A 12,307-nucleotide genomic window follows, 5' to 3' on the forward strand; every position below is an offset into this window, starting at 1 on the left:
TGGTTAGTCAATAATTATGGCCTGATGGGAAGAAGTTAATTAAATAAATGTTTCATTAAGAGAAACACAATACTGGTAACAAAGCGTTGTCATTCTTACGGATATCTGTAAATCAATTTTGCCCATAAGTCAGAAAAACCCACAAAAAAATCACCTGATATGATAACCAGACCTCCACTGTATTGTAATGAATGGCATCAACAGATCATGAGAGCAACAACAAAGAACAATGACTAAAAGTGGAGAGCTGGAGGAAACTACAGCAACATGCACAAAGTACTGGAGGAACTCAACATGTCAGGTAGCATCTATGGAGGGAAATAAATAGTTGAAATTTCAAGCCGAGAGCCTTCATCAGGAATGCAAAGGACAGAAGCCAGAACAAGGGGGAGGGGGGTTCAGTTTCAGTTGCAAATTTATTTATTTATCACATGTACAGTGAAATGGCATTGGCATTAACAACCAACACAACAAAGGCTGTGCTGGGAGCAGCCCGCGAGTGTCGCTACATGTTCTGGTACCGAGATTGTTGTTGTTGTTCGTCTCCGTGCTCTGTGGCGCGTCGGGCGATAACCTTACCATTTCTTTAGGTCTTGTTATTTTACAAGGCCAAGTTGCTAGCTCAATGCTCAACCCAGCACGGATGTAAAGTGTGTAAGGTGCTGACAGGATTCAAATCTGGGACCATTCGCTTCAAAGTCAGGTGCAGATGCTGCTACACCACCAGCGGGCTATGCACCAAAATAGCTTGCCCACAATGCTCGGTAGAACAACACAGAACACAACAAGCAACAAAACAACTTAAAACTCACTCCCACCCACCCGCCTACACACAAATAGTTCTCCAATCCAATGTTGGATAAGAGTACAAACCAGCAGGTGATAGGTGAGACCAGGTGAGGGGTAAGGTGTAAGGTAACAGGGAGGAGATGATGTGTAAAGTTGAGAGGTAAAAGGTGGAAGTGATAAACTGTTGAAGAAGAAGGAAACTGATGGGAGAGGGCAGTGGACCATGGAAGAAAAGAGGTGAGGAACTCCAGATTTGCAGCATCTGCAGAATCTCTTGTGACCAAGAGGCAACTAGTTCTGCCAATTCTAGGAATTAATGTATGTACATATGTTCATACTTTCAAAGCTAATAATATGGGAGCTCATTCACATGTCAGGGTGTCCATGCCATGTGTTTGTAACCCTGTGACAGCCTGTACAGCAATTCATCAAGACCACAACTCATCTGCCACATCCTACCCAAACCCCACAGTCCTTCATACCATAGTATTCAGAAATCTTGATGAGTTTCCACTGCCCTCAGGGATAGAGTTCAAGAGTTCAGCACCCTCTGAATACATCAAAGTTATAACAATTTTAATGAGGATATTACAGCTGAAGAGAATCAAAGGCACAAATGAATATTGGACTTTATGAGTAGCTAGATTGCTCTGTTGTGCACAATATAGAGCAATTGCAACCTGAAATCTCATTTCATAAATGATGAACAATTCCCTGAATATTATTCCCTTTCAATTTTCAAGCTAATTTTCAGAAAATTAAAATTAATATAGATTACTAAGGCAGTTCATAAATTTATACCAGGTGTTTGATGACAGACTTATTCCAATATGAGATACAGGGTAAATTCAATAATTGTGTTTGTTTTTAGCTTACGACTGAATATGAACGCCTGTGAATGATCAGCAGTGATGATCATTGCAATCTCTGTAATACATGGAGCGCATTTATCGATGTGTCTACTAGTCCTCTCAAATGTTATCAGCCCAAGTTCCTCAATCAACTGAAATTTGAACTTTGCCAAACACGGCAGGAGACTATTGTACTCATCTCTGAGGATGAACACCTGTTTCTGGGGTTGCCCTGTAAGGAATGATGAGACAGACTGAGGGTGCAGTCTCTGCAGTTCAAAAGAACAAGGGGTGATCTCACTTAAACTTAGAAAATTATTTGCTATTCACTTTGACCCTGCTCTCATATTCCTTTCCCTTTCCTGACTCCATTTCTGGAGACAAACTATAAACAGACATTTACTATAAAACCTCTGACTCGCACAGTTACCCAGATCAAACCTCCTCTCATTTTGTCTCCTTTAAGAACACCATCCTTTTTCTATGAAGGTTCTCAGTCATCCAGGTCATTGTTAATCAAGGCAACTGGGCTTGCTGTGTTGTCTAGAAGCCATTTTGCCACTCATCCAAGAGGCTTCTTCAGTTCTAATCCATGGTGGGTAGTTACAAACTCTGTGAGCTGTTTAAAGGTGTAGCAAGCACATGAGGGCTTGTTAGAGTTGTAGAAGTAATGAGAGGATCTTATCTTTGCATGAATGAAGGTGTGAATGGTTGTGGAGACAGCTGGGTAGAGATGTTTAGGACCATATTGTAGGTAGCTGATAGACGTTGAGAACAATAGACTGGTCTTTTTAGACTGTGCAGTACTTATGAAAGGAAACAGACATCTCGATATTAAAGTTTACAGGAAACCAACCCACACAGATCAGTATCTACGGTTTGACTCTCATCACCTATTCGAACATAAATTGGGTGTTATCACTGTGCCAAGAATGTGTCCACCAACATTACAGCTGAAGACAAGGAGCACAAGTATTTGAGAGGAGCCTTGAAAGCTTGCAACCACCCTGACTGGGCCTTCAAGAAGAGCAACAAAAACCAGCGGGGACATCAGCCCAACAGACAGAGGTAAGGAGCAAAGCAGATGGAAAAGCACATGTAGCTGGAGTTTCAGAGAAACTCAGAAGGATTTTCAACAAACACCAAATCGCTGTGTTTTTCAAACCTACAAACGTATTCAGACAGAAACTTGTCCACCCCAAGGATCCTACACCCAAACATAAACACAGCAATATTGTATATGTTATCCAGTGCAGTGAGAACTGCACAGATCTGTATATCGGTGAGACAAAACAACTACTTCACAAATGGATGGCCCAACATAGGAGGGTTAACACCTCAGGTCAGGACTTGGCTGTATATCTACACCTAAAGGACAAGGAACAGTCCTTTGACGATAACAATGTGGACATTTTGGACAGGAAGGACAGGTGGTTTAAAAGAGGGTTAAAGAAAACATCTTTGTCAAACTGGAAAACCCATCCCTGAAGAGAGAGGGTGGGGCAAGACACCACCTATCAGCTACTTATAATGCCGTCCTAACATTCCTAGCCTGGTGTCTCCACAGCAGTTCTCACCTCTGTTCACACAAAGATTAAACTAATGACCCTCTCATTATTTCTACAACTCTTAATGACCCTCATGTGATTGCTATACTTTTAAACCTTTATACCTGCTATGGCAGATTATTATCTAAATGGAGTCAAGTTGGGAAAAGGAGAAGTACAACGAGATCTAGGTGTTCTTGTACATCAGTCACTGAAAGCAAGCATGCAGGTACAGCAGGCAGTGAAGAAAGCTAATGGCATGCTGGCCTTCGTAACAAGGGGAATTGAGTATAAGAGCACAGAGGTCCTTCTGCAGCTGTACAGGGCCCTGGTGAGACCACACCTGGAGTACTGTGTGTAGTTTTGGTCTCCAAATTTGAGGAAGGACATTCTTGCTATTGAGGGAGTGCAGCATAGGTTCACAAGGTTAATTCCCGGCATGGCAGGACTGTCATATGTCGAAAGATTGGAGCAACTGGGCTTGTATACTCTGGAATTTAGAAGGTTGAGAGGGGATCTTATTGAAACATATAAGATTATTATGGGATTCGACATGTTGGAGGCAGGAAGCATGTTCCCGCTGATGGGTGAGTCCAGAATCAGAGGCCACAGTTTAAGAATAAGAGGTAGGCCATTTAGAACGGAGTTGGGGAAAAAATTTTTCACCCAGAGAGTGGTGGATATATGGAATGCTCTGCCCCAGAAGGCTGTGGAGGCCAAGTCTCTGGATGCTTTCAAGAAAGAGATGGATAGAGCTCTTAAAGATAGCGGAATCAAAGGTTATGGGGGTAAGGCAGGAACTGGATACTGATTGTGGATGATCAGCCATGATCACAGTGAATGGCGGTGCTGGCTCAAAGGGACGAGTGGCCTACTCCTGCACCTATTGTCTATTGTAATTGTCTATTGTCTATTGTCTATAAGCCAGAAAACAAACCATCATGGATGAGAACTGAAGAACCTTCTCAGATGAGTGGCAAAACATTGTCTAGACAATATAGCAAGTCATGTTGCCTTGAAACACCATCCTTTACTTTCAATTTCTCTGCTCCCGATCAAGATGAAGTTTTCCTTTCTAGGGCTTCTGAAATAGCTTTCCTTTTTCATCAGCATATCTTCCCTTTTACTGTAGTTGATGAGCATTCACACATATTTCCTCCATTTCCTGGCCATCTGCTCCCTCCCCAACCATCGACAACTCCCTTCCAGGCAGAACGTAGATAAATCCTCTTAGTCCTCAACCTTCACCCCAGCACCTTCACATCCAGCATATCATTCTTTGCCATATCCTTCGGCTGTATCAGGAACCCTCACCAGTTCTATCTTCCCCTCTCACTCACATTCCTGCAGGAATAAATCCATCTATAGCTCAATCCTCACCATCCACTCATAGGTGAGACAATACTTGTCCCTACACCACCTCTCGCACAATCATCCGTGGATCTATTGTGTCCTTCCAGGTGAGGCAAAGATATGTGTCCACCTCATCCATCCTCATGTTTTGCATTCAGTGCTCCCGATGTAGCCTCAGTGAAACCAAGCATAGACTTGGAGGCAGTTTTCTGGAAGAAGGATGAATACTGACACGTCAACAATTCCTCACCCTTGCCCCTCCACACCTCTCCCCCAACAGATACTGCCTGACACCCCCATCCCGAGTTCCTTCAGCAGACTGTAGCACCTTTTTTCCCACTTGGTCAGCCAACAACATGAGAGAGATCTGGAGGGGGATGAGGACCATCACTGGGTTCCGGCAAACGAGCAACAGAGGAGCTGAAGGCAGTGTGGACAGGGCCAATGAACTTAACCTGTTCTTTAACAGATTTGACATTGTGGCCCCTGGCCATCCCCCACATGCGCCATCTGTTGTCGGCCCCCAACCAACACATATTCCACTCTCCCCTCCTACCCCTCCTCACAGTCCCCCACCCTGCTCTCATGACTATACCCCTTCCCCACACGAAACCACCATGGTAGGCTTCACAGCTGAACAGGTGAGAAGCCAGCTGAAACGTCTCAACCCAAGCAAGGCTGCAGGACCGGATGGTGTCAGTACCAGGGTGCTCAAAGCCCGTACCCCTCAGCTATGTGGAGCACTTCGCCATGTATTCAACCTGAGCCTGAGGCTCCGGAGGGTTCCTGTGCTGTGGAAGGTGTCCTGCCTCGTCCCTGTGCTGAAAACACCGCGCCCCCGCGGCCTCAATGACTACAGACCGGTGGCATTGACCTCCCACATCATGAAGACCCTGGAGAGACTTGTTCTGGAGCTGCTCCAGCCTATGGTCAGGCCACACTTACATCCCCTCCAGTTCACCTACCAGCCCCAACTAGGAGTTGAGAATGCCATCATCTACCTGCTGAACCGTGTCTACGCCCACCTGGACAAGCCAGCGAGCACTGTGAGGGTCATGTTTTTTGACTTCTCCAGTGCGTTCAACACCATCCGTCCTGCTCTGCTGGGGGAGAAGCTGACAGCGATGTAGTTGGATGCTTCCCTGGTGTCATGGATTCTCGATTACCTGACTGGCAGACCACAGTACGTGTGCTTGCAACATTGTGTGTCCGACAGTGATCAGCAGCACTGGGGCTCCACAGGGGACTGTCTTGTCTCCCTTTCTCTTCACCATCTACACCTCGGACTTCAACTACTGCACAGAGTCTTGTCATCTTCAGAGGTCGGATGACTCTGCCATAGTTGGATGCATCAGCAAGGGAGATGAGGCTGAGTACAGGGCTATGGTAGGAAACTTTGTCACATGGTGTGAGCAGAATTATCTGCAGCTTAATGTGAAAAAGACTACGGAGCTGGTGGTAGACCTGAGGAGAGCTAAGGTACCGCTGACCCCCGTTTCCATCCAGAGGGTCAGTGTGGACATGGTGGATGATTACAAATACCCGGGGATACGAATTGACAATAAACTGGACTGGTCAAAGAACACTGAGGCTGTCTACAAGAAGGGACAGAGCCGTCTATTTCCTGAGGAAACTGAGGTCCTTTAACATCTGCCGGACGATGCTGAGGATGTTCTACGAGTCTGTGGTGGCCAGTGCTATCATGTTTGCTGTTGGGTGCTGGGGCAGCAGGCTGAGGGTAGCAGACACCAACAGAATCAACAAACTCATTCGTAAGGCCAGTGATGTTGTGGGGATGGAACTGGACTCTCTGACGGTGGTGTCTGAAAAGAGGATGCTGTCTAAGTTGTATGCCATCTTGGTCAATGTCTCCCATCCACTACATAATGTACTGGGTGGGCACAGGAGTACATTCAGCCAGAGACTCATTCCACCGAGATGCAACACAGAGCGTCATAGGAAGTCATTCCTGCCTGTGGCCATCAAACTTTACAACTCCTCCCTTGTAGGGTCAGACACCCTGAGCCAATAGGCTGGTCCTGGACTTATTTCATAATTTACTGGCATAATTTACATATTACTATTTAACTATTTATGGTTCTATTACTATTTATTATTTATGGTGCAACTGTAACAAAAAACAATTTCCCCCAGGATCAATAAAGTATGACTATGACTATGACTAACCTGATTGTATGAATGTTGCATTTTCTAATTCCAAGTAACCCATTCCCTCTGTGTTTCATTCCCACTCCTACTGATTCACCTGGCTCCTCTCTCCATTTGTTCACCTTCCCACACTGCCAACTTCCCATCACCCACACAGCAATCGACCTTGGCTTCTTCTCCTATGACCTACTCTAACTATCCCTGCCCCCATCTTTATCTGCCCATCGTCCCTCCCTTATCTGATTCTACCAATCAATTGCCAGCCTCTGCATTTCCCTGTCCCCTCCCTCACCGGCTTCTATCTGCTTGTCATTCCTCATCCCATGGAGTTCAACCTGTCAACAACCAACTACCATCACATCCCTTCAACTCTTTATAGAAACATAGAAAATAAGTGCAGGAGTAGGCCATTCCGCCCTTCGAGCCTGCACTACCATTCAGTATGATCATGGCTGCTCATCCAACTCAGAACCCTGTACCTGCCTTCTCTCCATACCCCCTGATCCCTTTAGCCACAAAGGCCATATCTAACTCCCTCTTAAATATAGCCAATGAACTGGCCTCAACTCTTTCCTGTGGCAGAGAATTCCACAAATCCACCACTCTCTGTGTGAAGAAGTTTTTCCTCATCTCGGTCCTAAAAGGCTTCCCCTATATCCTCAGACTGTGACCCCTCGTTTTGGACTTCCCCAACATCAGGAACAATCTTCCTGCATCTAGCCTGTCCAATCCCTTTAGAATTTTATACATTTCAATAAGATCCCCCCTCAATCTTCTAAATTCCAGAGAGTATAAGCCTAGTCGATCCAGTCTTTCATTATATGAAAGTCCTGCCATCCCAGGAATCAATCTGGTGAACCTTCTTTGTACTCCCTCTATGGCAAGAATGTCTTTCCTCAGATTAGGGGACCAAAACTGCACACAATACTCCAGGTGTGGTCTCACCAAGGCCTTGTACAACTGCAGTAGTACCTCCCTGCTCCTGTACTCGAATCCTCTTGCTATAAATGCCAGCATACCATTTGCCTTTTTCACCGCCTGCTGTACCTGCATGCCCACTTTCAATGGCTGGTGTACAATGACACCCAGGTCTCGTTGCACCTCCCCTTTTCCTAATCGGCCACCATTCGGATAATAATAACTGGCTATCTTCCCTCTACACTCTCAGTCCCAATATAGAGTCATAATCCAAAACATCGAATAATCTTTTGCCTCCACGCCTGTGCCTGGCCTGCTGGGTTTTTCAGGCACATTGTTGTTTTGCCTACAATATTCTTGTGGAGCTCAGTAGTTAGATGCAGACAGGATGTTTCCCCTGACCGAGAAGTTCTAAATAAGGGATCAGTCTCAGAATAAGTCAATTTAGGACTGAGAAGAGGGAAAATACCTTCACTTAGAAGCTGGTGAACTCTTGGAATTCTCCATCCCAGAGGGCTGTGGTATTTCAGTCTAATCACAGACTTAAACAAACTGGTACTCCACAACTGCAAGATCAAGGAATTGATTGTGGAAAGGGAAGTTGGGAGAACACACAGCTGTCCTCATTGAGGGATCTTCAGTAGAAAGGGTGAGCAGTTTCAAGTTCCTGGGTGTTCGAAGAAGCATTCTGTATAGAAGAAGCTAAAGAAGCTCTGGATTCCACTGGGATACATCTGGACAAGTACATTTTGGCCCAGTTAAGCCACTGCCACAGTTAGCTGAAGTTTCATGGAAATAGTTAAAAAGGTATAAAAAACGACAAACTGACAAATTATATATTTGAATGCAATACAGAACAAATTAAAACACTAACAATGCTACTACAGTATTATAAAACTGTGTAGTAGTCTAATTGTTATTGACAGAGGAATTTATCCTGTGTACTCTGCTTTGCATGGGTGTACAGGGAGGGGAAGCACCAGGACAGGGCAGCTCACTTACCTTTGCTCCCCACCAAACACTCAGCTCTCACCTGTGGCTCTGAGTAGTTTGCATTCGACAGCAGCCACTCTCCAGGGCTCTGCTTGACATGCAGGCTAAACCAGGTGAGGGTAGCTGGCGGGCCTCATACCCCCTGTGAAATAGAGACATGCTTGTCCTAGCATGTGAAGTCAGCTCTGGATGAGGTCAACAGTGAGATCCAACAGGCTAGGAAGGCAGTTCTGTAACACTTTGTGGAGAGCAGAAGGCACAGAGAAGCCATGTTTATCCATTGCAAGCAAGGAAGACCCACCCCAGTTATGACAACTATTTGTATTATTAGACCTGGGCTTCCAAGGTCAAGAGAGTGGAACTGTCCCATGCAATGGCTTTTCCACTTTAAAAATTCCTGCACAGGTTTCACTGTCATTGTCGGATGCCATAGAACCATAGAACACTATAGCACAGAAAACAGGCCATTCGCCCCTTCTAGTCTGTGCTGAAACTTTATTCCATTAGTCCCATTGACCTGCACCCAGTCCATAACCCTCCAGACCGCTCCCATCCATGTATCTAACCAACTTATTCTTAAAACTTAAGAGTGAGCCCGCATTTACCACATCAGCTGGCAGCTCGTTCCATTCTCCCACCAATCTCTGAGTGAAGAAGTTCCCCCTAATTTTCCCCCTAAACCTTTCCCCTTTCACCCTAAAGCCATGTCCTCTCATATTTATCTCTCCTAATCTAAGTAGAAAGAGCCTACTCACATTTGCTCTGTCTATACACCTCATAATTTTGTAAACCTCTATCAAATCTCCTCTCATTCTTCTATGCTCCAAGGAATAAAGTCCTAACCTATTCAATCTTTCTCTGTAACTCAACTCCTGAAGACCCAGCAACATCCTAGTAAATCTTCTCTGCACTCTTTCAATCTTACTGATATCCTTCCTATAGTTAGGTGATCAAAACTGCACACAATACTCCAAATTTGGCCTCACCGATGTCTTATACAACCTCAGCATAACATCCCAACTCCTATACTCAATACTTTGATTTATGAATGCCAGGATGCAAAAAGCCTTCTTTACAACCCTGTCTACCTGTGACACCACTTTCAGGGAATTATGTATCTGAACTCCCAGATCCTTTTGTTCCTCCTCACTCCTCAGTGCCCTACCATTTACTGTGTATGTCCTACCTTAATTTGTCCTTCCAAAATGCAACACCTCACACTTGTCTGCATTAAATTCCATCTGCTATTTTCTGGCCCATTTTTCCAGTTGGTCCAGATCCCTCTGCAAGCTTTGAAAGCCTTCCTCGCTGTCCACAACACCTACAATCTTAGTGTCATCAGCAAACTTGCTGATCCAATTTACCACATTATCATCTAGATTCTAGATCATTGATATAGACAACAACAATGGTCCCAGCACAGATCCCTGAGGCACATCACTAGTCACAGGCCCCCTGCCTGAGAAGCAATCATCCACTACCACTCTCTGCCTTCTCACACACAGCCAATTTCGAATCCAGTTTACAACCTCTCCATTGATACCTAGTGTCTGAACCTTCTGAACTAACCTCCCATGTGGGACCTTCCATGTAGACAACATCCACAGCCTTTCCATCATCTACTTTCTTGATAACCTCCTCGAAAAACTCTAAAGATTCATTAAACACGATCTACCACGCACAAAGCCATGCTGACTATCCTTAATCAGCCCTTGGCTGTCCAAATACTTGTATATCCGATCTCTCAGAACACCTTCCAATAATTTACCTACTACTGATGTCAGGCTCACTGGCCTGTAATTACCTGGTTTACTTTTGGAGCCTTTTTAAACAACTGAACAAAATGAGCTACCCTCCAATCCTCCGGCACCGCACTCGTGGCTAAGGACATTTTAAATATTTCTGCCAGGGCCCCTGCAATTTCTACACTAGTCTCTCTCAAGGTCCGAGGAAATATCATGTCAGGCCCAGGGGATTTATCTACCTTTATTCGCTGTAAGGCAGCAAACACCTCCTCCTCTTTAATCTCTATATGTTCCATGACACTACTGCTTGTTTCCCTTCCTTCCATATACACTATGCCAGTTTCCTGAGTAAATACTGATGCAAAAAAACTGCTTAAGATCTCCCCCATCTTGTGAGGCTCCACACATAGACGACCACTCTGATCTTCCAGGGGACCAGTTTTTTCCCTTACTATCCTTTTACTCTTAATATACTTGTAGAAATCCTTCCAGTTCACCTTCACATTATCTGCCAAAGCAACCTCGTGTCTTCTTTTTGGCTTCCTGATTTCCTTCTTTAGTATTTTCTGACATTTTCTATACTCTTCAAGTCCCTCATTTGTTCTTTGTTGCCTATACCTGCCATACACCTCTCTCTTTTTCTTAACCAGATCGCCAATATCCTTTGAAAACCAAGGTTCCCTATGCCTGTTGATTTTGCCTTTAATCCTGGCAGGAACATGCAAACTCTCAAAATTTTGCCTTTGAAGGCCTTCCACTTACTGAACAGATCCTTGCCAGAAAACAACTTATCCCAATCCACTCCTCCTAGATCCTTTCTCATTTCCACAAAATTGGCTCTTCTCCAATTTACAGTCTCAGCTCGAGGACCAGACCTATCCTTACCCATAATTAACTTGAAACTAATGACATTATGGTCACTGGACCCAAAATGTTCACCTACACATACTTCTGTCACCTGACCTGTCTGGTTCCCTAATAGGATATCAACTATTGCATCCTCTCTCATAGGTACCTCTATATATTTATTTAGAAAACTTTCCTGAACACATTTGACAAACTCCAAGCCATCTAGCCCTTTCACAGTGTGGTAGTCCCAGTCAATATGTAGAAAGTTAAAATCCCCTGCTATTACAACATTCTGTTTCTTACATCGGTCTGCTATCTGTCTACAGATTTGCTTCTCCAATTCTCTCTGACTATTGGGCGGTCTATAATACCACCCTATTAGTGTGGTCACACCTTTCCCGTTCCTCAGCTCCACCCATATGGCCAATGTAGACAAGCCCTCCGGGCTGTCCTGTCTACGTACAGCTGTGATATTTTCCCTGACTAGTAATGCCACTCCTCCCCCTTTCATCCCTCTCCCTTGCTCACGTCTGAAACAACGGAATCCCGGAACATTAAGCTGCCAGTCCTGCCCCTCCTGCAACCAAGTCTCACTAATAGCAATAGTGTCGTAATCCCACGTGCCAATCCATGCCCAAAGCTCATCTGCTTTACCTACAATACTCCTTGCACTGAAATAGATGCACCTGAGAACATTTCTATCATGTACAAACCTTTGATTTCTGTCTGTACATGCAGTCCTCGCATGACCTTTATCCTCCTCCACCTCACTATCTGCTCTAACACTCTGGTTCCCCTCCCCCTGCAAATCTAGTTTCAACCCCCCTGAGCAGAACAAGCAAACCTACCCGCAAGGATGTTAGTCCCCCTCCAGTTCAGGTGCAACCTGTCCCGTCGGAATGGGTCCCACCTTCCCTGGAACAAGGCCCAATTGTCCAGAAACATGAAGCCCTCCCTCCTGCACCAACTCCTTATCCACGTATTTAGCTGCATCATCTTCCGATTTCAAGCCTCACTAGCACGTGGCACGGGTAGCAATCCTGAGATTGCAACCCTGGAGGTCCTGTCCTTCAACTTTGCACCTAACTCCCTA

At 45.0% G+C, this 12,307-nt stretch overlaps 1 long non-coding RNA gene across 1 annotated transcript in view; it reads right to left on the reverse strand.

The window, feature by feature from the left end:
• LOC134345177 (uncharacterized) overlaps nt 1-12,307 on the reverse strand; it is a 42,098-nt gene that overhangs the window by 15,443 nt on the left and 14,348 nt on the right. The gene's annotated exons all lie outside the window — the stretch shown is intronic.

Source organism: Mobula hypostoma, chromosome 4 (assembly GCF_963921235.1).
Source record: "Mobula hypostoma chromosome 4, sMobHyp1.1, whole genome shotgun sequence".
In the NCBI taxonomy this organism is placed as follows: Eukaryota; Metazoa; Chordata; class Chondrichthyes; order Myliobatiformes; family Myliobatidae; genus Mobula; species Mobula hypostoma.